This window comes from Ammospiza nelsoni, chromosome 13, assembly GCF_027579445.1.
Source record: "Ammospiza nelsoni isolate bAmmNel1 chromosome 13, bAmmNel1.pri, whole genome shotgun sequence".
Classification (NCBI taxonomy): domain Eukaryota; kingdom Metazoa; phylum Chordata; class Aves; order Passeriformes; family Passerellidae; genus Ammospiza; species Ammospiza nelsoni.
The window spans coordinates 9,468,226-9,495,189 of record NC_080645.1 but is presented as its reverse complement, the minus strand read 5'-3'; the positions used below and the strand labels follow the sequence as shown (position 1 = coordinate 9,495,189).

Here is a 26,964-nt window from a genome sequence, read left to right as displayed (position 1 = left end):
GCTTAGCGTCAGAGCTTGTCTGTCTGTCAGTGCCCCCTGCATTGCTGCTGCTGCTGGGGTGGCTGAATCTCAGTGATCACTCACCTGATGGCACAGAGCACTCTGCAGCCCAGGAGGAGGGAAAGCAAAAGCCATGGTTCTGTGTCTGGTATTGTGTTTGCTTCTGGATGTGCCTCCCTGGCTCCACGGTAGGTTGACGTGAGGTAAGAACATGTACTATGAAAAGGTATTGATAGCTTATAATGCTCATTAATATTTTAAAATTTTCAGCAAGAATAGAAGAACCAGACCTATAGCTGCCTTGCCCATATGTCTGTACTTCTTTGTTTTAATACAAAAAAAATAGTTTCTGCATTGTATACAAATGCGCAGATATTGGATCAGGCCTTGCAGACCGTGGTAGGATATTTTACCCACGCCAGACTCCCAGGTATTGTAGCTCTGTGTAAGTGCCAACAGAGCCAATTGCCAGGCTTTCTTTTACTCTTTTTTAACTTATCTTATGGTAAGGAGGTCAGGGAAACAGTCATTTTAAGGACCATGGACACCTCTGGAAAGTTAGAAAGATGTAGTTCTCCTGGTGTCTCCAGCTTGAGTGAATCATAATCATCATAAATATTCAGCAGTTGTGACAGCTGAAATGATGGGGTTACCCATTCCCACAGAGTACAAGGCTTTGCAAGACTGGCATGGGAACATGCACAGTCAGAGCCTTTCAAAATGGCTGCACTGAACTAAAGCACAACTTGTTGTCATTGGGCCATGTCTGGGCTTGGAGCATGTAAGTGATATTTTGTAGGAAATATGTTTTCATGGACAGATAGTCAATGCCTAAATTAGTTTATATACTGAGCTTTTTTACAAGTGCAAGGGTGGCATAGCTTGTTGATGCTGCAGCCCATGTTTTCAACAATTTAGATCCCTGTTGATGTTGACAGTGCTGTTGCACACACACGGTTCCTTCAGAACAGTACGGGAAGGCTACAATCGAAGCACAACTTCAGGCACAACTCAAGTAGGGTCATCCTTACAGCAGAAAGCACCAAAGCAGTCCTAACTTAAGAAAAGTTACATATTTCCCCAAACAAAAAAAGAATGTCCTGTTTGAGACAAATGATTGATGGTTTTTATTCTGCTGAAATAACATTGCTAGAATGGACAGTCAGAGTTTAGGCTCAAATGTGGCTTGTGATAAATTTACGAACCCTAATATAGCAAAACTAGGAATGACTTTTCTTAATTCCAAAGAGGACAGTTCTGTTTGCATCTAGACTATTCTTAGCTCAATGTTTCTTCATCAAAATCACACTGAAATGATCTCTTTCTAGAGAAGAGCATTAACTTTCAACCCGATTATTTCTCTCTAAACCACAGAACAGATGTTTACGGGCTGAAAAATTACTTAATGAAATCACCAATTCATTATTCCTGTTCATAATAGAAGGATGTTCCTAACTCAATTTTATTGCTTTAAGATGGGAAATGGGAAAGTGTCCTGCAGCACAGGCTCACAGACTTTCATGCCTTTGCAAGAAAACCTGGGAATGTACAGCAGCTGCTATGGAAAGAACTCAAGTGCCATCTTCTCCATGCCAAAGAAAGGTAGCAGGTTCTTACAATGCAGATATTGAAAAAGGAGGCTTTTTGCCTGACACTGGTTTGAAATTATGCTGGATCACTTCTGGGCAAGCCTTCAGAAATGAAAAAGACATAGGTTTCTACCTTCAGGAAAAGGTACTGCATTGTGAATCCCAAGAGCTGAACTGGTGTTTCCATGCAGCTCGGGGAGCTGCCTTAGTAGTGCTGTACTGAAGCTCATGCCTTTGTCTGAGCATCTCCCTGCTGAGTAGTTAAAAGGAGGTGCACAGTCACTGTGCTGAGATGGGGAGCTCCCCACGTGGGGATCCTGTTTGTAACTGCATATATTCCCCATGTTAGTGGGAATGTGGGCATGGGTTAGGGTGCTGGGAACCTGCTCAGCCCAGCTGTGCCAAGCAGTGCTTAAGCTCATGTTTCACATGTCCCAAACCCTGACCATGCCATGGGCAGGGTCAGAGTAAAAGGATAGCTTGGTTTTCCACCCGGCCTTTGAAAGGTAACTGTAGGTACCCAGCTTGTGGTAATTGGGACTGGGGCTGGCCCAGCCTCATCCCCAATGAGCTGCAGCTGTGAGCAGCAGGTGAGCAGCACTGACAGCAATGAGCCATGGAGTGCCCAGGGGCACTGAGCAACCACCAAAGGGAGCAGAGGGCACACAGGGGCAGGGCATGAACCATGAGGGGCACACAGGGGCAGGGCATTAGCAATGAAGGACACACAGGTGCAATGCATTAACAGTGAGGGGCACACAGGTGCAGGGCATTGACAGTGAGGGGCACACAGGTGCAGGGCATTAACAGTGAGGGGCACACAGGTGCAATGCATCAACAGGAGGGGATAAAAGGCTGGGCTAAAGAATAAGCAGGGCAGATGCTTGCAGCCTTCTGAGGTGGCATGGTGTTACTCTACATAGGTGAGTGCTCAAAGCCTTCTGCTATTGTGTGGTGATACTCTGTGTGTTGTGGCTGTCTCAACAGCAAAATGTGCTGTGACAGGTAAGAGGCTGAGTGAGGGCTGGGGTCCTCCTCCATCTTCTTCATCTCTTTTGGCATCTGAGCCTCACTCATGAGCAGCCCAAGTCAGGCTGGAGAAAGGGGCTGGACTGTGCCCCCACATCTGGGAAAAATAGCTGTGGTTCTCTTCTGCTCCTCTAGTGTTTTGGTAGTATTTGAACACCAAAGGATCAATGCCACTTCTTAAATATATTTCTTTCCTAAGACAATATGGGGGAATGTGCAGAAGGCTTGCCATGAATCTACTGGGTTATTTTGTGCTATTTTTGAGATAACCAGGCCAATACGAACAGTCATCATTACATGGTAAGGGACGGTGCTGCCTTGATAACTGCTTTCTTAGGGGCCAAAAAAATCCAGTTTCGGTTGTGGGGGTGAAAGCTACTGCAAAGAAGCAGAGGGAGAGCTGCCCACTTTTCTGTTCCTGCCATGGAGCTGTATCTGTGACACACTGGACACCTACAGCTCACAGAGGTGATCCTTAGCCTATGCCAGGGTGCAGGATTGGTGTCTGAGTCTGTTTTTGAGAGCCTGGAACCTTGCCAGGCGGGGCTCTGGGGGGCAGAGCTCTGCAGCACAACGTGGGGCCTTTGTCTGGTGTTTCCTGTGCTGCTGGTGCCACAGGGGAGTAGGAGCAGAGCAGCCCGGCACTGGTACAAAACAGCTTTGCTGCCATAGTTGCAATCACACCAGGGAGTGCTTTGCCAGGGTAGTATATAGTTCCTGTATCCGTTAAAAGCTCCTAGGGAAAACAGAGCCTAACTGCAGGTAGAAAGAAGATAATATCACAGCTTCTGGTACATGTCTGAGGTTTCACCCCCTTTTTCTTAGTGGCCAAGAAGTGCTGCTGAAGGGGCATTTGGAAAACAGTCAGAAATGTTGGGCTCCAAAGGCAGCTATATTTCAATAGCTATGACACATTGAAAACAGGCTGGAGAGCCTTTCCATAATCCCTGGATGTTTCCCTGCCTATCTGTGTAACTTGCAGCTCCTGTGTGGTGGTGTAGACAGGGGCTGCCACAGGCTGTTCAAGGTGTGGGCAATGTGGATCACTTACAGTGCAAACCAGAATTGCTGAAATTCTGGCTGAGGATGGGCTTTAGGCAAAATGTCACTTTATGATCCCAGTGGTATTAGGACCAGTGCAGTGTTGGAGATAATGAATAATTCTAAATCTGTAATGAAATGTCATACAGTTTAATATCTTCATGTTTAGAAAAATACTGAAATATAAATTCATATAAACACTAGATTAACAAAGGACTTGTATTTGTAGCAGTCTACTCTACCAGCCCTCATGCACTGAATGATCTTTGCATTTAGTTTCACTACAAACCGACACATCCAAAACACATGGAGATACTTAGTCAAGAAGTAAGCTTTACACATTTGTGTTCTACTTGATGCTTGTGTATGTTCTTTTCTGATCCATCACCTTCAGTAAGGATCACTGCTCCCAGTCTGGTGCCTCGAAATCTTGGAAAAAGCAATGTTTAGCCAATTGCCTCCCAGAAGAAAGGCAGACAAAAAATGTTTGAGGACCATTTGAGAGAGTGGGTGACTGATCACTTTGTGCTGAACATCTTGGAGTGGACTGGGCAAGATCACCCACTGAGCAGGGAAAAGTCAGGGAGCCAAGGGGCATGTTCCTCCACAACCTGACTGGCCTCCCAGTGGAGTTAATGAAAATTCTGCCTTGTAGATCTGCACATTGCATGTCCAAAGTGTACAAGTTACTCTGTCTGACCAATGTCTAAGAGTAGACGGGGTTTGGTGTGTTTATCAGGCTTTTAGTGTGTAAATCACTCTCTGGTATGAACAGTGAAGATTTTTCCTGTGGTCTGCATAAGTGATATCTGTGTTTTGGCTCACACCCTAAAGCAGGGAGGTTTCTGCAATCCCCTCTCCTCCAGAAGCACAGTCTAGGTTGGGCAGAGGTGCTGTGTCCCTGTGGAATGCTGTCAGGGATCAGCCAGGCAAGAATGGCCCCAGCGAGTGCTGTCCTGGCTGTGAGCATGAGGGCCCAATGCATGTACGGCCACAGAAACCCAGATGGTGGGAGCTGCCGCAGCCACGGGGCTTTGGAGCCGATAGGAGCATGGTGCGCTCTTCATTGCTTTGTCTTTTTTCCTTTTTTTCTCATTTTTGCCCCTTGTGAAATGCTTTGTTCTTAGTTTTGTCTGTTTTTATTACATTGCTGCTGTCCTAACAACTGTGAGGTCCCTCTCCTGCAAGTGGAAGAATATGCCTTTTGATCTGTGTATTTGTGAATTATTGTTACTTTCCTGACAAAAAGGAGCACCAAGCAGCATCTTGGCAGATTAGGCAACAGAGGGAGACAGGAGGTGTCCAAATGAGAAACACGGAGCACCCTGAGAGAGAGACAAGACATTGACTGATCGCCTTTCAGGCAGCTCCAGAGGAGCGCGGTGTGCGCTGCCCCGAGAGCCAGCTCAGTTCGGCCATCAGAGATTGCCCTTTGCTGCGGGAAAAGGGAAGCGTTTCCTGGGGGGGCCAGGAGGAGGGGGCCGGGGCCGGCCCTGTGCGGCGCTGCCCCTCGTCGGGCCCCGCTCGGCCGGCCCTGCCCTTGCCCGCGGCTGTCCCCTGCCTTTGTGTCCTTGTGCCGTCCGCGGCCATCTGTGTCCCCGCGGCAGGGCCGCTCCCTCACGGCCCCATTGTCTCCGCGCCGGGCCGCGCCTCGGCCTCCCCTCACGGCGGGGGCGCCGCTGAGGCGCTTCGGGGCGGCTCCCTGGGTTCTGTAAATCGGAACTTTGGTTCTGTTTTCTGGAGCGGGTGAGCTCCGTGCTGGACGCGAGCTGCGGGGGCTCGGGCAGCGCTCGGCTCTGTGGGGTTTTTCTCCCCCGTGACATCTGTGGGTGTCACAGCCGCCCCGTGAGAAACATCACGCTTCAACCCTGCTGCTGAGTGCTTTAGGGACATCAATGTCCCCGGGTAAGGTGATGCTGTGACAGCGTTTTCACCGTTTTACCCCCACTTGGCTCTTAAGTGCTTTGTCTGTATAGCACAGTGCAGTCAAGCTGCTCTGGCAGGGTGGAGAGGCAGTGCTGGGTATTACTGAGCTGTGGGAACATGTACAGACCAGCTTTTCTGGATTTTGCCTCTCCTGATGTTCCCAAGTACGTGTTGGTGTTTAAAGCCCTGTACAGCACTGATGGTATCCTCAAAAAGAAGAGACTGGAGAGTTAGTGAGTGCATGGTAGCCCTCTGTGTGAGAAATCCTGCTAGATGAGGCATCCCCTCTTGAAAAAACCTTTAGCCCCAAAATCTTTTCGGATCAACTAAAATCTTGCTTTGAACTTAATTTTTTAAAATTTATTTTTAATCTGTATCTTCAGTTTTCCATGACTGGAACAGATACCTGGCCCCTTCTCTGGTAACAAATGAGCGAGCAAAACGAGCCCTCCAAACTGCATGTGCAGAAGCTGTGTCCCTGAGGTGCTGGGCTCTTCCTCACCAAGCCTTTAATTTAAAGGAAAGGGAGAGAGAATTTTTTTTCCCTGGTTGGAAGCAATGCAATAAATAAGTGCATCCTCTTCCAGTTGCAATTTATAGGCACTGTTCCTCAAGAAATTGGCTTCTGTGCATGAAAGCTATAAATACAGATGCTGTGCTTCTTCTGTGTGTTTTCTGGTTTATTCAAGGTATGTCAGTGTAAGCCTGTGATGAAGAGAACATTAAGGAAGTGTGCAAATGAGTTCAGCTAATGCTTTTGTAATGGTGCTAAATGGTCAAGAGCTTCCATTAGCTTAGGTAGGAGAAACAGTTTGGGTTGCTAATTAGTAAGACAGAGTTTCACCCAAAGTAGGACTCAGAAACATTTGTCTTCATAGTGGGCTTCTAACTTAAGAGTTGGTCAGCTGTAGCATAATTCCCAATAGATATGCAATGTCATTATATGTTATATTACAGTATATAGCCTCAAATGCTTAAACACTGAAACCTGGAAGATGAAACCATGATTGAAGTCAGAATAAGGTCTCATATACAGAGCATGGAAAGAGAAATGGATAGTCCAAAAGGAGAAGGAGGGCAACATCTGACTTGTGTCAGAGCCAGTGGATGCAGTGCATGAGTTTAAATAGCTTTGCCTCTCTCTTTCTAACTGGCTTGATTGTGTCTGTGATGATGCTAAGAACAGTGGTCTTTAAATAAAATCCCATCTTCCACTTTGGTTTCAGTGCTGAAGCTGAGGGGGTGTGTGGGTGCAAGCACAGGGCCAGGAAAGCTCTCTGCTGAGTGGAGCCATGTCCATGATTTCTGTCCCTGGCTGCTGTACCACCTGTTCTGTTGCTAGGCAAACCCAGAGTTTTGGGGATGACCCTCTGTTGTGTATACTTCTCATCTGATTCCTTGCTATCTGGGTTATTTTTTTTCAAATTCCAGGTGTCTCTTTTTGCTTTTTCCATGTTCCCCTCCCTCAGCAGTGGCACCTGCACTGCCCACCAGGTTGTGAGTTTCCCAATGCTCACACAGTGGCAGGAGTAAGTCTGCCATGGGAGAATCTGCTGTGTTTGGTGTGGCTTGAGAGGGCAGGTAAGATTTGTTTTGTACTTGCAAACAGGAATGCCAATGCCCCTTCTCTTGCTGAGGGGTTTAGCACCATAATAGAGCATAAAATACCAATTAAGTCCAGAGTCATCCCTGCCCTCCATTTCTCATTTCACAGAGTATTTCCAGTTCTTGTTTCATTTCATCAAATTATATACCAACCTCATCTCCTTTCTTGAAACTGCCAGAAAAGTACATCTTCTTTTGTGCTGCACTGCAAATATGTGCACAACCATTTCCCTTGGCTTCAAGGAGCTAAATGTTCATACATGTCAGGCACACTAGGATCAGAGTCCTTGGTAATCTGGATAATTTAGGTAATCTGGGTAACCTGACTGTGCATCAATGATGCAGCAAGCTGTGGGAAAGCAAAAAACTTTTAACAAGCTGACCCCAAACCCTGAAATATTTTTGTGTGTGAGAGAAGTCTGAAGGGAGGAGGATGAAAAAAGAGTCAATATATCTTTACCTCTTTGTGTTTTGTTTTGGTTTATTTGCCTGTTTTTTTTCCAAATGTTATTGAGAATAGAAACAAAAAATTAGAGAAGAACCACTAAGGAACCCAGAATACCCCCATTGCGTGTGAAACCCAACTGGAACAAACAAAGAAGTAGGTGCTGGAAATATACACGCTCAATCTTTGCAGACACAAGTAAGCACCCGAGCTGTAAATTGGGCCTGAAAAACCAACTTTCTCTGCAGAGCTGTGTGTGGTTGCTTTTCTGAGACCTATCAGTTGATGCTATTCAGGCAGAGCTCCCCAGCTCAACTCTGTGCTACTCTGCCCATAAGGGTGTTGAACAAATATTTTGTATCCAAGAGAGACTCATTAATGCCTTTCAAACCGGATGCAAGTTCCTCATTATTCTTCTGCATAGGTCTGGTAATGGGAGCCTCCTCTAGAGATGCCCTACACAGATGTCTTTAGGAAATGTTGATGGCATGAAGCAGGAATTGTTTTCACTGAAAGATTTATAACCTTATAACCTTTCCAAGCCTAGGCAGTGCAAGTAGGCTGAGAACCAGCAGCAAGGGGTTTCTGACTTCTGCACTATACTCTAATACTGACTAACCCAGAGAAATCATTTTGGTCTAAATTTTTGCTGTTCTGGGTCCTCAGTATGAGGAGTGAAATGTCAGGGGGTTTTCAAAGGTACTGAGTGTTTCTGACTGCTATTTGAATTGAAGGTTTAGAGTCCTTATTAAAAAAAAAAAACCAACTCCCCCTCCCCCCAAGCCCATGGATCTTAATTTAGGGCTCCCCAAATCAGAAGCCACTTTGAAAGACATGCAGAAGCACAGAACAGCCGATAGATTTCCATATCCTGCAGGGTTTTGGCATGAATCCCCTTCTTTGGTTCCAGGCAGAAAAATACAAAGAGATGTCTGTGAATAGGACCTCACTGGGTGTCCAACCCTCTGAGTGAAATTTCCTGTGCAGAGAGGATGGTCTCGGCCTACATTTGCTAGTTATTATATAGAATTTGTTTCCTGCTAAGCTAGGAAAAAAAAAGTATAAAAACATAAAACCTTCAGTGGATTCCCACCTTATAGAGCTACTTCAAGCTGTACAGGCAGAATTTGTACTGGAGGAGTTGACATTGAATAGGATAGTTCAAGGGAGACACCAAAGCTCAGCAGAGACATGCTTTAAAAATTATTTGTCTTGTCTGCAATATTTTGTAAGTTGATCCAAATCAGATTTTTGAGTAATACCATTAAAGTCAACAACCAACACCCAGGATGAATCAAGCTCTTAAAGTGCCATTCAGGCTCCTTGAGAGACACACATCCCAATGACTCCTTTAGCAGTCATTAAACCAATTATCATCCCAGTCTATTTCCAACAATTATCATCATAGACTTTTTGGGTTTAATCAGCTTTTTAATTGACCTGTGAATAAAACAGGAGATACAAAATTCTCCCCTGATACCTCAGGTGTAACTGTTATACATTTAGCGTTGCTGTGCACATGAAATAATTTACACCATAATACTGACCTGGGGCTGGGATATGAACAACAATATACTCATAAATTAAAGATAAGAACAAATTAAAGGCAATAAGGGAGAAGAAGAGGAAGTAGTAATCCTAAATAGAATGTCACCATGCTTGGTGCCATTGCTTCTGGGACTTCCTTGGTCAGCAAATTTTGGGGCTGGGAGAAGGTTTTGTGGTTTGTTTGTTTGTTTTTTTTTCTAAAATGGTATGCAAAGCACAGAATGGATTGTGATACAAAATTTTTGACCATCTCAAAACTGCTGCAATTATAGAATTGTGTTGCAGAAATGCCTTCAGACAATTGCTTAGGATTTTAAAAAGAAATCAGTTTAGGCATATGTCCCAACTAACTTTTAGCATCCCCTGCCTTAGCACGGCACTGCAAAGTGGCCTGAATGCAGCAATTTGCGGGATTTGGCACTGAGAGCCCCGCAAGCACTTAGCAAAAGCAATTGTGTAGCTCTATTGAAAATCCCGCGTGTCATGCTGTGGGGAGCCAGCACTTTTTATCTGTCGGCACTGTTGGTGACAAATATTAAAATAAAAAGTATGACACTATAGGTGCTTCAAAATTCAAACTGCAAGTTTCCTACTGCGGGACTTCTAACCATGTAATAAAGTGCAGGGAAGAAAGCAGAGTTCAGACCCCATGCTGTAATAAAGGCAAGGAAATCTTAAGTGTTCAAATACATAATTCATTCTCTTCTGAGACTTTCTACCAGGTTTCTCCCAGTAAAGATTTTAATTTGTGCCTGGATGATACAATCTTTAATTTCTCTTTTACCTCCAGAGAGAGCTGGGAGGGCGCTGGGGTAGCCGTGCCCATTGCGGGGGATGAGAGGGAATGGTCAGGAGGGGTCGGGAGCTCCTCGGCAGTGGGAGGCTGTGACAGCCCCGCAGGGCCAGCCCGGCCGCAGGACAAGGAGCCCCGGCTGCCACGCGCTGTGAAAGTGCCTGCAGAAAAGTCACCGCAGCACTCAGTGAGCTTTGTTTGTTTCCCATAGAAATGCTTTGCACCTTAAATAATACCTTCCTCCAAGGATCTCAAGGCACATAGCAAACACTGGCTGAGCTTCACCTTCTTGTGGGGAGGTAAGAACCTGTTCCCACCTCTTCTTTGCTGTACTTTCTACTGACTGGAAGACTACTGTCTTTTTGTTACACAATTATCAAAACTGGAATACAAAACATATGACTTAGAATTTTTTTTGTTAGCTATGAATACTAGACTTGAGGATTTATTGCTTTGTTGTATAAATATTTTTACCTCTGTTTAATAATGTTTTATGTAAGGAACAGTGCAATTATCATAAGGGAAAAGAAACTAATGAGAAATTGGAGACATCTTTGCGTGTGGGAGTGGTACACAAAAGCAACAAGTTACTGAGACGTTATTGGCCATATAAATGAGCAAATATATCCCTGCTAAAAGTTCAGTGAAATCACTGCATTTATATCAGGGATAAATTTGGCTCAATTGTGAGAAGAATGCCTGCATCTCACTCTGCAGTGGTCATTTGACCTAAATTATATACATTGATCTGTGTTCCCCCCTGGTGTTAGCATGCCAAATTGACTGGATTACATATTCAGATGTAAAGCTACAGGAATGTGCCTCTTGACCCATTTAGATTTTCTAATCCAGGCTTTTAAGTCTAGTTATTTTCTTTTTAAACCCTGGTCTTTTTTCATTCCTTCTCCAGTAGCTTCTTAGGGACTGGCATCCATCTCATCCCAAGCCTGGTAGAGTCCTTGGCAGTCAATGCTTTAGAGATTGTTGTCTTGCCTGGGGTTTGGTCCCCCCAGGTAGGGTAATCCAGGCAGCAGTGTTTGCAGTCATGGGGTCTGTGCACTTTTGCTGCCTTTCCTAGGAGGAATCCCAGAAAGGCTTTGCGTGTTCAATGTTAAAAACATTTTTATTTTAATGCTTGTTTTTTTTTACAAAACGGTTGGAAAAATTGCGTCCCTGTTGATGCTGCTGAGAAGGCTGCCATGGATGTTGGAGGAGCTTGGCCTGCAGGTAGAGGCAGAGGACATCATGTTTCCATCTGGGTCTCCAGGAGCAGAGGATGGTGGATCAGGGCACAGCAGGGCTATGCTCCATGGTGCCAGCTGCTCCCAGGAAGCCCAGAGCCTCAGTGCCTGTGCCTAGACTTGCTCTTTCAAGAAAATATTATTTCATGCTGCTTTTTAACAGCTTTTCAGTGTAGGGAGAGTTAACTCTGATTCCTTTCTGCAAGACAGACTATTAATTAGCAGCATGAGCCTGGTGCAGCTGGGTTGAAATGCGTTAAAACAAACAATTAAAAAAAAAGTTAAGCACCCTCTGCCTACTTCAGTTTAGGGGAAAGGTCTCTCTAACTCTACCTGCTCAGAGGCTACATTGAGGCTCTTTGACTCTGCTCTGAGACTTGCTGACACTACTGATTCAACACTGTATCAAGACACTCCAACTGTGATCTGAGACCTGGAGCAGAGCAGGAGCATCTTGACACAGTGTCAAAACAGTAGTCAAGAGCGCATGGACGCAGCACTGAAAGGCTTTTGTCTCCCAAATGAAAAGGAGCTGGATTATTTTCATCTTTTTTCCTTTTTATTTCCTTTTTTTTTTTCCTATTAATGGTAGCTTTCTCTTAAATAAAAATCCCCACAGTTTATTTGCAGGAAGAAAGCATGACATGTCCCCCTCCCCCCTGCCTTTTTTTTTGATAAAGCAAAGTGACAGACAATGCCTTCACTGTACAATGCACTTCACTAAAGCTTCACTTTACTTCTTCCGCTTTGGAGAAGTAAAAGGCTATATTTGAAAATTATTCCAATTTGGGAACCAAAAGAGGCTAATCTTTTCATGATACTGCACATAATTTATCTGTGTCTCTTTGCATTTTTGTTTGTTGTATATTTGGAATTGCATATTTGTACAATAACTTAGTTTTGATCTGTCTTATAGTTTTGATCTGACTTGTAGTTTTGGACACAGTGTTGCTCACTAACCTCCCCACAAAATTCAAGCTATAATACCTGTGAATTCAGTTTTGAGTGTTGACCAATGTTCAAGAGAAGAAATTAGTTCAATTGTCAGAATGTGACGATGCCTGCTGAGACAGGTTTTGTTTCTGCAGATGAGATGGTCTTAATGCTACATGGACTGTGACTTTATAACAGGTTCAACTCATTTATTTAAAAAATGAGAATACAATTGAATTTATTTTTCCTTGCTGGGGTCACAGGTACCAAGGAATTAGCAAAACCATCTACTGCATGTTTTATAGATGACAGTGTTTTTGCTGAATGTTAAATGAAAACAATCCATTAAAATAAAAAATGAAAATTCTTTTTGTTTCCTTTTCCTCTTGGGCCTTCCCAAAAGGAGGTCGACACCGACCCAGTTTGAAAAATACTTACCTAAGCCAATCACTGCCCAGCATGTATTCCCTTGAGCAACTTGAGTGGGCATGATGCCATCTGAACAGATGGGCATTACTGTAGGCAACCAAGAGACCATGCATGTGAATCAAGTATGGGTGTTTACAGCATCATTTCCCTGATGAGAATGTCAAAATGGCAGCCCAGTCCGAGCCTTTGGCTCCGTTCACTTGCGTTTCACTAATTCAGCTCTAAAATGGACAACTTCATGAAATAAATTATTAACATTAGGTTGGGTGGTCCTGATTGTACTTCATTGGCTTGGGCAGAGCAGGTGGGTTATGGACTGGCTGAAAATACCATGCCTGGCTCCTGTCTGTAGCAGGGGGGTTTGTTCTTTTGTGAAATGAAGGCAAAGAAGCCCCCATGTCTGTGCCAACTATAACATGACAAACAGGCCAACACATCAGTACTACAGATGTACTGCAAACTGAAAAGAACATTTTTACATTTTTTTGAGGAGGCATCTTATTTCAATCAAAATTAAAACACTATAAAAGGGGACTTACATGCCTGATGTATTTGAATAATATCCCAGTGCAAGGTCATCTCCTTAAAGGTGCACATATTGAATTAGGATTTCACTGCTGTCCTAAAGAGAGATGCACACAAATTGTGTAACATTTCTGAGCCCATCAGTCATTGTAACTCCTGTATCTGTTGAATGAAGAGATTTCTACTGAATTCTCATTGGAAGTTCTCTACCATCTGTTAAAAAAAGAATGTCAAGTACAGAAAATAAAGACTGGAATTTAAATATTAATACCTTTGTCTACTTTTACAAAAAAGGCTATAAGATATGTGTTCTGGAAACTTTATATCAAGTGTATATCTGAAGTGCTGTAATTATTTTGTTTTTCTTTTGAGGATCTTGTATTTTCTTCTTGCCAGCTTCAGTGTGTGCTTGTGCAGTGCTAACTGCTTATGTACCCTTCATTTTCAGATGTGGTAATCTACATAACCTTTTGCTTTCCTGAGTGGCTAGTCAGCCTGAACTTGAAAAATTGGCATGCTGAACCATCAGGACCAGGTATGAAATACTTGAATCCATATTTCTTTTGGAATAATGCAATATCTTACAGATAATAGGTAAAATGCCTGGTGTTTTAGAATTGTTTCTGGTTTTATTAGGGATTGTTTTTGTTTTATTTAAATAATCTAATTTTTTAATCTTCTAAGAAGTGAGTGGTGAGTTTTGCATCTAATCCTATGCTTTAGTTGGGGAATTCAGGAAAAAAAGAAACAGCTTTTCAAAACCATATTAGGATTGTAAAAATGCCACTTTTCTAACACTTGGTTGGAACAAAGAGTATCTGAAATGTGCCATTTTCTGTATGCAGATTATTTAATTATTTTCCTCTCATTTCAAGCTATCAAAATCACCATTTTCATTTGTCTTCTACACTGTGCTGTGATGGTTCTGCCTTCTGCCATTAGACTTGCTAAAATGCTCTGATACCTTCTTTTTCATTTTCCAGGGAGCTTAATGTTTATTTTCTTGCTCAATGTCATGGTAACAGAAAGATTTCCTTTATATTATAGCTAAGTTTGTGCTTTAAATCCAAGCAGGGCAGGTTGGAGAGTGCAGTATATCCCATGTGGAAAGGCAGCACTTGCTTTCTGGGTGCCAGCACATACTCCCAGCTGTTGCTGTTGCTGTGGGGTCACAGATGCAGCTCACACTGAATCACTTAAAAATGTAGCAGATATGCTTGGGGACACAAGCTCAAATTTTCAGGGCCTGATTATTCTGTTAGTTTCATATGTGCAATTCCCACAGAAGTCAGAGGAAGCACTACATGCAAACCTGACAGTCTAATTTGGAGCCCAGAACTGCAAAGGATGTAATCATACATTTGATTTCTGTGCGTTCTTGGGATGTAATTCTCACCCATCTCCATGATATTAGGATATTCTACAGCTTTTGAAGAGTTGAATGAAGCTAAAAAATATTAGGTGACTTGTAATATTTCATTTTCAATAATCAGGGGAAGGAAAAGAAATCTGAAGTAAATGACTTCATATTGGACCAGCCCAGAGTGAAAAATGTGTTCTACAGTGCTCTGAAAACTGAGCTAAGAGTAATACAGAGTGTGGCACATTATGTGCAGGGAAGGGCCCCGAGGGATGAAGGCAAACTAATCAAAGGAATAGCTAATGGCCTAGAAGGAGAATGGGGAACAACCTGCTTCTTACAGAGCCCCTCAGCTCAGAGGGCTGGTGTGCAGACTGCTGGGACCCCAGCCTAAGGTCTCAATGAATTTATCCAAAACAAGTCAAATTCAAGACAATTTTTTAATGTCTATATATTTTATTCTTTTATCAGAAATTTCTTCCTCACAGAGAACAGAGACAAGTATTGGGGCTGAACCACCACTGCCACATCTGCACAGGCTTCTATAACATTACTCATGCCTGTACTCCCACAGCACACCAGGGGTAATACTGCTTGTCTGCTTTGCCTGCTGACTGATCAGCATCTCGGGGCAAATAAAATTGTCAAGTAAAATGGATTTAGCACTGGATCATTAAAAGATGATCTGCAATGGTGACCAGTCAGGTCTAAGCAAGCTGTCACTTGTTTCCATAAGCAAATGGAGACCAAAGACATCTTTAATATGATGCTCCCAGTGTCAGTATTAACTCTCTTTCTCATCTGTTTTCAAATTAATGGGACTGAGAAATCCAAGAAGGAAAGTGGAGGCTGAGTGATGCTGATTACTCTGGAAGGTATGGCAGTTGGTGCACTAATGGGGAGCAGAATTACAGACATCCATAAGAATTGAAGGAGCCTTACAACAACAAGGCAGGGCAGGCAGTGCAGCCTGCACAATGGGGAACACGGAGGTTCACTGTGCCCTCTCTCTTGAAGCCTACAGCTTTGGAAAAAGTTCAAAATGCAGTCTTGGGAATCCCAAAGTTTGTTGGCATCCCCAGATACGCTAAGATTTACAGGAGATGAAAAGTGCTCTTGGCATTAGGAACTGTTAATGATCAGTTTTCAAACTGTTTGTATCATTTTCCTGTGGTCATAGCAGAGGACAATGCTACTGAAATAGAGTAGGAGATTTCAGCCTGTAACACTGAAAAAAAAGTTAGTGCAAGGCCAAGGGTGTTTAAGGCTTGTGAATAAGAGTTAGTGTAAGATGGACACAGTACTGGATGGCCCCAGGGATGAGGGGTGAATGCAAGGTACTTAAAGTTTCTATTGATTTACCTCAGTGTGAATAAGGGAATTAGTGCCAGGAGCCACATCCTGGTCACTGGGTGCTGGCTGACATGGTGGGCCCTCAGTTTGGGAATTCCAGGTTAGGATCAGGAACAGCTTTATCTGGAAATTTGCCTGAGGAGACCTCACTCACCTCACCTGTATGTTGCAGTTGCTCCGTATGTCAAGGACCAATAAATAGTTTTAAGATTTAAAAAAATACAGCTTCTATTTTCACCTTTGAACAGTTATGTAGAAAAGCACCTTACAAGATGAAGTTCTGGCATCAAATATTCCAATATTTGATGAGAGTAGAGGCTGTAAATGTCAACTGCATGAAAGAAAAAGATGGTTCTCTGAGAATTCAGGACATCACAAATGCAGAGGAGAAGTTTGAAAGATGGTGGTGGGGGTACCTGGCTTAGGAGAGGCATAAACCAGGAGCGGACAAGGTTGGAAAGAGGGCAATAAGGGATAGCTTGGTAGAGCCACACATAGGGTGGATGGGGGAGTGGGATTGCTGAACCTGGATTCAGAAATGATTTGAAATAGTTGGCTACGTTCCTATAGTTTATGCAGGACAGTTCTAAGCCTGTTTTGCAAAATTTTAAATGTTGAAGGAAATCAAGAAGGTGAGCAGGGCAGACAGCATGTATTGTTAGGGAAAGCAGTAAATGAAGCACAGCAGAAAAGGAAAGCTTATGGATGGAGAATAAGTAGTCTGATTTTTAGGCTAGTGAGCTGAAAGCAATGGTGGGATATCCAGAAAAAAAGAGTCAGAAAATGTCAGAGATACAGAGGTAGATAGGGAGATAAGGAATCAATAAAATAAATTTGCTGTATAGTCTTGAGAAGGGTTAGGTTGCCTTAATAACTAGTGTGAATGAAGGAGAAAATACAGAAAAATGTGAATGCTGCTGACTTGTACTGGGAGGAAAAAAAGCTGAAGGTTACCAGAGAAAAAACCAGGGATCTGTCAAAGTAAGAAGAGATTTGCTTTGGACAGAAGGAGGGATTTATTTTATGAAGACTGATTAAGGAAAACAAACCTGGTATGAAGACCTCTTGATATGGCCAAGATGTGATCTTTTGAGGAAGAGTTTGTAGAAGCTTTCTTAGTGGAGGGACAATGATTACTGTGTGGAACAATTAGCCATAAATTAACTTTCCTGGTACTTTGGCAGTTAGATATTAAAAGCAGGTCCTAGTATGCCTATGTATATGTGTACATATATTTATATGTAAATATATATATTCATGCTGAGGCTGTCCCTGAGCCCCAGGGTGGTTCCATGTGAAGCCCAGTGCCCCAAAGTGGCAAGGGGGTTGTCCTCTGCATGTGTTTTGTACTGCAGCTATTCTGGCTCATCCAGTGATTTTGGGTTCCTGTAGGAGGCTTATTCCTACAGGGAGTAATATATGCAGCAGATGTTTGCAGTGACACAAAACAGCCTTTCCAAAGAGGCTGCATTTTTTCAACCCAAATATGTTCCTGTGTGAGAATGGCAATGCAGACTGACTGAGGATGTGCACAGGCTTGTAGTGTGAATTTCCAATGCACATAGATTCCTTTTCTGTGAGGGACACATAGATCTTATAGCTGTTTCTCTTACATGCTGGCCCTGCCTTTTGCAGAGGTTTGGATTCTGGTTTGTGGGTGGCTTGTACTTTGTCATTGGTCTTTCACTGCATCTCTGAGGTAATTCTGGACATGTGATTCTGCACAAGTAATTCTGTTCATCTCTGGACAGGCCTTCACAGCACTTAATGTGTTCCTACATGGCTCCTACTTCCATGTTATAGGGCAAAGACGAGCTTTGTCACTCTGTGTGACAGCAGTGATAGGAACACTTGGTCTAGGTTCTACATTCTGTTCATAAGATAGCATAGAAATTCTCCTCAGTTGTAAATAATTGTCCTTTTTAAACTAGTGAGTAGAAGGAAGCCTCAATAGCCAGTGCCAGGTAATTCATGCAGCACACATGAGTGTGTTTGCTTCAGAGGAGAACTTGGACAGAGGTAGACAAATAAATACAAACTAAAAGCACTCGTTTTAAATTTGTTTTGCAGGTGTCATGTCATTGATAGTTTTTGTTTTTTATGCTGATATTAACTATTAACTACACACTGTAAAGTGAAACCAGGATTTGGAAACTGTGAATTGCTACTCAACAAAATGAGTGAGGAAAGAAGTTTCAGTGGGAGACTGTAAGTAAAATGTGTTAATACTGCACTTAGCTGTGACTCATTGTGCAGATCCTTGCATTACAGGCACATATGTTTGGACAGAGATTTGCAGCTGGATTTCAGAGTGATTTCTTATTTCACCGTGCTTGGAGTAACTGCTGGCTCCTGGTGAAAGGGGCTGCATTGCCTGTTTCTGCTTCCACTCTGCTTGTTTGCCTTGCCTGTCCCTTTGCATAAACTCTACTGATGGTGTGGCAGCAGAAAGGAGAAAGCTTTCCTCAGAATTCAACAGAAGTAGAGTCTTCTGTCATGCAGGGGAGCTGAACTGAGTCATATGATAATTGCATGGTGTCCACATCCTGTGTGAGGGAGGGGCTGGAAATCTACTGCTGCTTGTGGGAGGAAAATGTGGGAGCAGAACCATCCCTTTGGTGGTAGCCTGAAGTTACACTGGGTTGGTTAAAGCAGGAGGTCTTTTGTCACTCTTGAGGCAACTGAACACATGGGACAGGTCAGTGTGAACTCATCCACGTTTGGTGGTGCGCACACAGCTCTTGGTGTCTGCACCAGGGACTTTGTGGAAATGAGTCTTAGAGAAACAAATCTGAGGTGGAATTAGCTTTTGGTTAGTGTGTTAATGTGTATAAAAAGAAAACCAAGAAATCTGATAAATTATTTACAAAACCAGCAGTCCAATGGGTGAGAATTTTGCTATTTTTAAAAATGCTTTTATGCACTACACCTGTTGCTAAACAGCTGTTATAAAACTCTCCTGGGTGTCTGTCAGGGTGAAGTCTTTACCAGTTTAGGGCTGGGTGAGAAGGGGAGCTGTGTTCCTTCCCTCAGCTTGTATGCATGCCAGAATTCAGAACTTCAGCTGCTTTTCCCTGCTCCCTTCATAACATCCATTGTCTCACACACAAGGTGTCACAGCTATGAGCTTTAGCAGCACAGATCTGTAGCTGTCACCAGCATCTGGTTTTTAAATCCCTTTCTGTGGGCTCATATGTTTAAGTTACTTATTTTTAAATTGCAACTGAGTCAATATTTTACATTGTTTGGGGGCATAAGCATCATGAATCAGGAGAGGCCTGATACAAGAACCTTACTCACATGGAGGATTTCTTCCTGATAATGCACAGATTATGATGCTCCCTGTAACAGCAAGGGTAGGGGAATTGCTCCACTTTGAGGCTTTTGAGTTCTATCAAAAGTACTCCTTTGTGGTTACTGCTTAAATCCTGTAAACACTTGTTGCTCAAAAGTGGCCCTCCTTCTGTCTTGAGTCTTTTGATTTTTTTTCCCCTTCTTGTAGGGATACACTAACAATGCTTTTATTATGTATGAGGAGGTAACATTTCTCAATAAAACCAGCTGTGTGTACTCCCTAGATTCCTAATCCTGTCCTCCCCATGTAATGGGCTTCATATTACAGCTGTTCCTTAACATTTTATTTTTTTAAAGTGGTCCTGGTTTTTTCGTACCTAAATATGGTTCTGTTTAGTTTTTGTGATTCAGTTTGGTTTGTGAGAAATGCTTGCACTTTATCTGCTTTGCTGCAAATGCTAACTTCTCTGAAACAAAAGTATGTCCTTTTCCCTATTTAATTGTGGGACTTCCTCAGCCTGTGTTGAACAACAACCCTTCTTTCTCTCCAAAGCTGAGATCTCCACAGTAAGATCTGAACATGGGCAGTTTTGGAGTTGGATTTTTTCTGTTTTGTGATGGGTTTGTTTCTTTGTGGATTTAGGGGAGGGAGGTTGGTTTGTTTTTATTTTTTGCCCAATGTTCATTAAGCAACTAGGTTTCTTTGGTGCTGAAAAGTGCAGTGAAATATGATGAAATGCAGTGTATCTGTCATTCTAATGTGAGTTTTAGTGCTGTTTAAATTCTGAGTAACTATGTGACTTCGGCTGACATGCTGTATTCTCTGTGAAGAAAATCAAGAGTGTTTGAAGTCCAGAAGACAAACTGAAAGCGTGATGCTTCCCCATTAAAAATAATTTTATATGTGGAGAGTGAACTAAATATTGCTTTTCTTTTCCTTATGATAGCCCTGACTCCTTTTTAAAATAAGTTTTTAATTAATTTCAGTTGGAACTTGTGGCGTAACTGTTTCATGGATATTCTTAATGGTACTTTGATTCCTTCTTGTATAGTACTATAACTATACTTTTTTTTCTGGCTGTGTATTGCCTGTTTGCCCTTCAGGCTACACAGATTACAAAATGAGATTTCTCTGCGTCTGGCCACTGATCTACAGTCTCTTTTCTGTCCTCTAATCTGCTGTTCTTTAGTACTTTGATTCCTTATGTTCTTGGGTGGCCTTTCTTATCCCTCTCTTTTGGATTTAGTGTTTTCTCTAGTTTTTCCAAGGCTGCTTTCTCAATGTTCATTGTCTGTTTGGCATCAGCATGATCTGTAGCTTCGCTCTTTCTTCCTTTCATCCTTCACAAGATCTCTGCTGCATATGGTGGACCACCTTTCTTTTAAACTGCTTTAGCAAAAGCCCTTTCAAAAACTTAAGCAATCTCCAATCTACCTTCTTGCCCATTCTTATCCTTACTGTTCCCTCCCCACTATGCTCCTAGTTTGAGATCTGTCAACTCTGCATGACTAAATCAGTGTAAATAGGCTTGGCAAACAGTTTTGGGTTCTTATATGTTGGCTCTCCCTGGGTCCTCAGATTTTTTTCCCCTCCCTCTCTCTGCCAGAAAACCTGCTCTTTTCTCTCTCTCGGCACCATCTCTTGAGCGCTGTCTCTTTCTCTCCTTTTTCTGTCTTTGTCTGTTGTCTCCAGGGTCTCCACTGTCACATCATACAGTTCTTCCATCATATCTGGCATTTCTGACCTGATCTTCCTCTCTAGCTTGCTGGCATTTTCTCATTAGTTACAGGCGTCCCCTGATTCTGTCAGGCTTTTTTTAAAGTTATTTCCTACAGCTTTTCTAATTTTTTTTTTCCCTGACTTTTAAAAATGTCCTCTAACAACTAAAGCAAACTGGTGGGAGTTTTGAGTTATCTTGCTTGCTTTCTTCCTTTTTTGTTTTGCATATTGACTTGCTGGAGCCATTCTGAAAACCTTCAGACCATCCCATTTGTAGTGCTGAACACCATCTGGATATCTGCAGCTACTGAGGAAGGCTGAGGGTAGCGGGTTACCCTGCCTTTGTGATTTCAGAGTTTACATAAAACTATCTACTGACCATCCTGATGCAATTTTTAGGGCTTTTAATATGGTTTGCAGTATGTTTTCTTCACTAACAGTTTATGTTGTCAGCGTGGTGCCTTGAGCTTCCAGTTGCACAGCTTTAGCAATCTTCACTTACTGACATTCTCTTTCCTAGGGCCAAGTTTCCCAGGAGATTTTCCTCATGTGACACAATCTTCTGTAAACTAGAGCACTGAAATCTCTTAGCAAAATTAGTTCATCAGGCTTTAGTACTGGGTGACCTCACTGTGAAACAGCCACTAAAATACATTTTATGTGTCCAGATTGTCTAGGTAATTCCATTAGTATCATTCTCATGGTAGCTGAGCAGGTAGATTGTCTTATTATCACAGAGCCTGATTTAAATTCAAGCTAATTTAGTGATGGTAAACTCTGCTGCTGCTGTGGGTTCCATGTAATTCTTCACTTCCATAAACTTCTCTCTGTTTTTAATGTGAACTTGTAAAAGAAAAATGCACTTCTCTTTCTCCTTGTTAACAGCTTCATTTTTTAAGTAATGCACACAAAATAAATGCTGGCGATGTATTTGGTGTGTTGTAAAAGTAGAAGAACTGTTTCGTTTTATTTGTCAAAAACATATTTGAATTAATATTTCACTCTTTTGATGATGCCACTTCTATTGGGACAGTCAAGACTGACAGGGATGGGTGTAGTATAAGCTCCTCTTTAGTGAGACTGAGCAATTAATTTTTCATTACAGAAAAGAAAAGCAGCCAATCTTTGCATTGTTTTACCAAGTTTTTTTTCAAAATTCACAAAACTTGTATTGCCTATAATCAAGTGGACTCACAAAATCCTGTTTATAGATTTTTTTAAACTTTAAACTAGACAAAAAAGCAGCATTGGATGGGAAGATTTGGATAATTATAGGACTTTTTTTTTTTTGAGATGTTGACTGCATCAAGGTGAAAGGGGAGGAAGGATCCATTGCCAGTCTTGCCCCAAGTGACTTTGTGACTCTGGATTTCTTTGCCTTCTTCCAGTTTCAGCCATGTCAGGTAAACAGTAAAGTCCAGAAACTTATTTTCTAATCTTTCTGTGAAGATACAAATTTTACCAGTAGCTACTGTGTTTTGCTTTTGTTGGTTACATTGCCTTCAGAACTGCCTTCATCCTTTCATACAAAGCAACAATTTGAAGTATGCTAAAGTGATGTGCTGCTTTTGTGAATCTCATTTATTCCTTCTCAAGATTTTCATATTTTTTTTTAATGCTGGAGCTCCCTGACAGGAAAATTTCATGATGTTACCAGGAAGTAATCCCATCCTCTCCACCTGCCCAGAAAACCCCCTCTTAGAAAAAGCTGTAGGAGGTAGACTGTTTCCAGTAAAATCTTTGGAGTTTAGCAGTGTTGTATGGTGGAATGCAGGATCTTTGAACGTAACTTTAATTTACAGGCTTGGCTGCTGAGTTTTTGTAACAATATTTGCTTTAAAGTGTAAAAATACCCAAACAGATGAGACTGGGGAAATAAGAAGGTTGCTTTATTAAATCATAAAGATTAACCTGCCTTCCTGACCAGCAGAATTGTTCAGCACTTCTGGAGCTGCACGCTCCTACTGAGGGAGGCAAAGCTTTTGAATCCCTCTGGTCAGGCTGCCTGTGCCTTGGGTTCCTTCTCCCAGGACATCAGGGTGTTCCCAGTGGATGACCCTGCTTGAAGAACGGTTGGGGAACAGTTGGGTTGCAGTGCATGTTCTGCTGCTTTATACACCATGTAAATTCTCTTGTGAAATCTGGCACTCTGTATTGGTTACTAAATTCTTCAAGGGGAGATTTCTTGATCCTGTTGAGAAGACAAAGCTTTTACATGCTGTGCTGGCAAGTGAGTATGAGACGAGAACAAGACAATCTCCTTTTCTTTTGTAAGGAGAGAGTATATTCATAGCTGATAGTTTGTTCACTAGTTCCATGTGTTATTTTCTCAGAAGTTGCTGTCTACAGCAGGAATACTCTGCTTTCACAAGTAGAACAGTTTTTAAATATTAAAATAATTCTATTAATTTACCAAAAGAAATAAAAAGAGGAAGTAAATGGTTTAACTGTCTATTGTCACATGCAAAATCCTTGATTTCTTAAAAGGACCATGTAGAGAGGAAGCAGTTTGTTTTAATCTCTCTGAGTTCTGTTAAGCAGCAAAGAACCACTACTTTTGTGGTGCAGAAGTCCACAGATCTGGCTCTGTGGTGAGTATGTCCTGTGGAGATCTTGCTCAAGGTTGGAAAAGTTCATACACTGGATCAGTAGAACCCAATTATCAGCTCTTTTTCCCCACCATCCCAATGTGTGTGTGTGTGCACGTGCTCACCATGGCAGCCACAGCCACCAGTCATGCACACACCCCTGGCTGAGACAAGTGCTGAAGCTTTTTAATTTAGAGAGCTCTTACTTGTGGGATTATGGTTTACACTTAAAATATCATCAGCTTTCACTGTAATGTAGAACACACAGCTGCTACTGTGTTTTCAAACAAGGTATTTTCAGCAGTAACTTTTGCTTTAGCAAGTATTCACACGTTCATGAAACCCCCCCGAACAAGTAAGTCCCTTTTTCCCTGGACTAAACACATAGGATACAGGCATGGCTATAGCCTTGTTCCTTCTCCATCTTACCCAATAATTTGACAGCACAGGCTCAAGTATTTCTATAAATTGATTTCTGGGCCATGACAGATACCTTTCTGGAGGGGCCCTGCAAGGAAGAGACATATGAGCTTTGTGAAGTACCTTTCTAGCAGCCAGCACATAAACATGTCCTGTTTATTTTTTTTATTTACCCTGTAATAGAAAAGATACAGTGTTATTTTCAGGCTTATCTTTTTCAAATTTCACAAAAGGACTTGAAGTTGTATTAATTTTAAAGGACATGCTATGGGAGATGAACTTTTCAACTTAGAGGAAGATAGTTTTTGCTGTAATTCCTTTGATAATCTTTGATAATGGAGTAACATATAAAAGGCTTCTACTAAATGAACAAATCTTCCTTAAAGTTCCAAAACATTTCTTCAGAAGAACATTTACTAACTCTTACATAAACTCTAAAATTTTCATTCTTTATACTGGGTGTCTGCTTTGAGCTTGACTTAGTTTTTGATCTTTTATCTTTCTTCATCCTCTTTGCTTAAGTTTTTATACTGTGGTTTTTATCTAGACTTCTAGTATTCTATGATCTCTGATTGTTTTATGTTTTCAGGAGTCCAGAAGTTTTAGAATATTTAAGATCAGCTTTATTCTCACTGCTGTCTGTCCATACACTTTTTTCTTAGTTTTAAAGAATTACGTGTTTCAAGGTAGAACCTTCTTTGCAACATTTTCTTCTTGCTAATTAGTAAAAAGAAGTTTGTGAAGTATTTCTGTCCTCAGCATTTCACATCATGGCCACGTGACAAGTGGGTAAAGAACAAAGTCCAAATTACAAAAACAAAAAACCCCAAATAATATCATTGTCTATAAACCCAGCCTCCTAAAGTGAGAACTGATTTTCTGAGAAACTTGCAATTTTTTGTATTTTTCAATTATCTTTCAGGAAAAAAACAAGCTAAAATTCAACTTGACTCTACCATTTTGAACTAAGCAAGTAGAGGTCACATGAGCTTTGGAGGGGATAGATGTGGTGCCAGATTTGAGGTGTCATGGTTTTGTTACTTTTCCTTGTGCTGTCTGAACCTCCTTTAAGCTGTAACTGGGAACACTTGCTCTTGGAACTCTTGGCTCTTGTGTGGCTGGAATGGCAAGAGGGGCTGCTGGGCTAAGGTGGCTGCAGTCACTTTATGCTTTAACAGAATGGAATGATGCAGCTGTGTGAGCTCATACACAGAGTGTCCTTCATCCATGACAGAAGCAGCTGAGCCTCACCTATAAAATAAATAACCTTGATATTTGGTGCCTAATTGGTGTGCAGAATAGACAGGGCAGGTTTTATAGAGCTGGCTTGCTTAAGTGGTGGTTAAAAAGCTGTGGGATTTACCTGGTAGTAAGCATTCCTAGAAATGCAGAAGTAATTATTTATATTTTTTCTCAAGTAATGAAGCAGCAGGGTGATTGTCTCTATTAAAGGCTTTCATTTAATACTAGCCAAAAATGAAAGTTTGACATCTTTTCTGTTACAGAAGAGTGTAGGTTTATTAACATTTGGGAGCTGCATGAATAAGTGCTGCTGACTATAGCTTATGTTTGTTTTCTAGAAATTGGAAGTTCCTCCTGATGATAGTTCCAGGAAATGTCAAGTACCAGGTTTCTGTTCAAAAAACTGCTCTGTACTGTTCAAAGTGGTGTAGGTGGCATGGTCAAAACCAATCTTTTGTTCTTTGGTTTATTTGTGCAAGAGCTTTCTGTAGCTTGATGGGCACTCTGCATGTGTTCTTTATTCTTCAGAAATCTCATTTGCCCCAATATTGTAGCTTGATACCCAGGTAATTCTGTGAAAAGCAGGAAGATCTTACTCTGCATTCCTCACCTGAGGAATGTAATGGGCTATTGCAATGGGGGCTGCTGCTGAAGGTCTGTTCAGGTTTTGTTTCGGGCTCTGGCTGACATGGCCAGCACTGGGCTTTCTGCTGACAGGTGTGCTCAAATACTGACTTCCTAGCTAGAGAGAGGTGCTGGACCCCCAAGTTAAATCACTAGTTATACACTCATACACTTTAAATTGACCTTGGAAATAGTCACCAGTACAACCGGAGGTATGGTACAAATTTTTTCTATATGCAGCATTAAGATTTAAGTTAATATCGCTCATAAATGAGGTGATGATTGGAGGAATTCCTGTTGAATTCCTGTTACTTTTTCTTTTTCCTTTTTTTTAATACAGATTAAGTTAATGGATTTCAGATAGACAAAATACATGGCTTGAAGAAGGCTTTTTTGTTTGCTTTTATTTACTTATTTATTTGTAATATGAACCCAGTCAAACTCTCAGTCTACTTGGATCTGGGTGGCACTGAACTTCAGTCAGCTTCAACCTTAGAAGAGGACATTGAGCCAAACAGAAATTATTCTATGTACGAAGAGAAATTCTGTCTTGGCACAGATTCTATAAGGTGTGTGCCCATTACATACTTCTGAACCTACAATGTCGTTCAAGGGATTCAGAAGACACTGACACAGAGCAGTTCACTTAACAGGACATCTAAATCCTGAAAATGGATGCTCACTGGTACTTCGTGCAAAAATAAATCAGAAACAGAGAACACAGCTCTATCTGAATGCCTCTTTGAAGCCTTTTAGGAGCTGTCCAGAATTGGGTGCAAGTGCTGTTTATTTTTCACTAGTTTCAGATGTATCAAATATTTAATCCTAAAACCTTACTGAGCTGTATGATTATTTTAACTAGTCTGTGAAATACAAGTGAAAATCTTAGCAAATGCTCTTCAACCCTTCCAGCTCACCCACACTGACCAGTCTGGCATTGCTCCAAGAGCAGCTACAATTCATAAACTTTAAGAAGCATTAAACACATTGATCACGTTAACCAAGAGAATAAAAGTTGCTGCCTTCTACCATTAGGTTCAGAAACAGCAATCAGTAGGGTTCTTTGGGACTATCATTTTGTACTAGTGGAGAAATTTAATTTCAGACATAATTTTATAACCTCTGCACAACTGTTCTACAATTTTCCATATGCTTTATTTTAATGCCACCCATCAGAAGCTGCCCAAGGCAAGGATGTCTGTCCTTTGCCTTTGACTTTTTGCTTTCATTCCTCTGCTCAATACACTTGCAGTAGCTGT

General features: G+C 41.8%; 1 long non-coding RNA gene across 1 annotated transcript in view; it reads left to right on the top strand.

Annotated features, from left to right (window-relative positions):
• The first annotated feature begins 13,550 nt into the window (after window positions 1–13,550).
• Window positions 13,551–26,964, top strand: part of LOC132079227 (uncharacterized) — a 43,738-nt gene continuing 30,324 nt past the window's right edge. The window contains exons 1-2 of the long non-coding RNA XR_009419365.1: window positions 13,551–13,639; window positions 22,125–22,234. This is a non-coding gene — a long non-coding RNA (uncharacterized LOC132079227). The remainder of the gene's footprint in view (window positions 13,640–22,124; window positions 22,235–26,964) is intronic.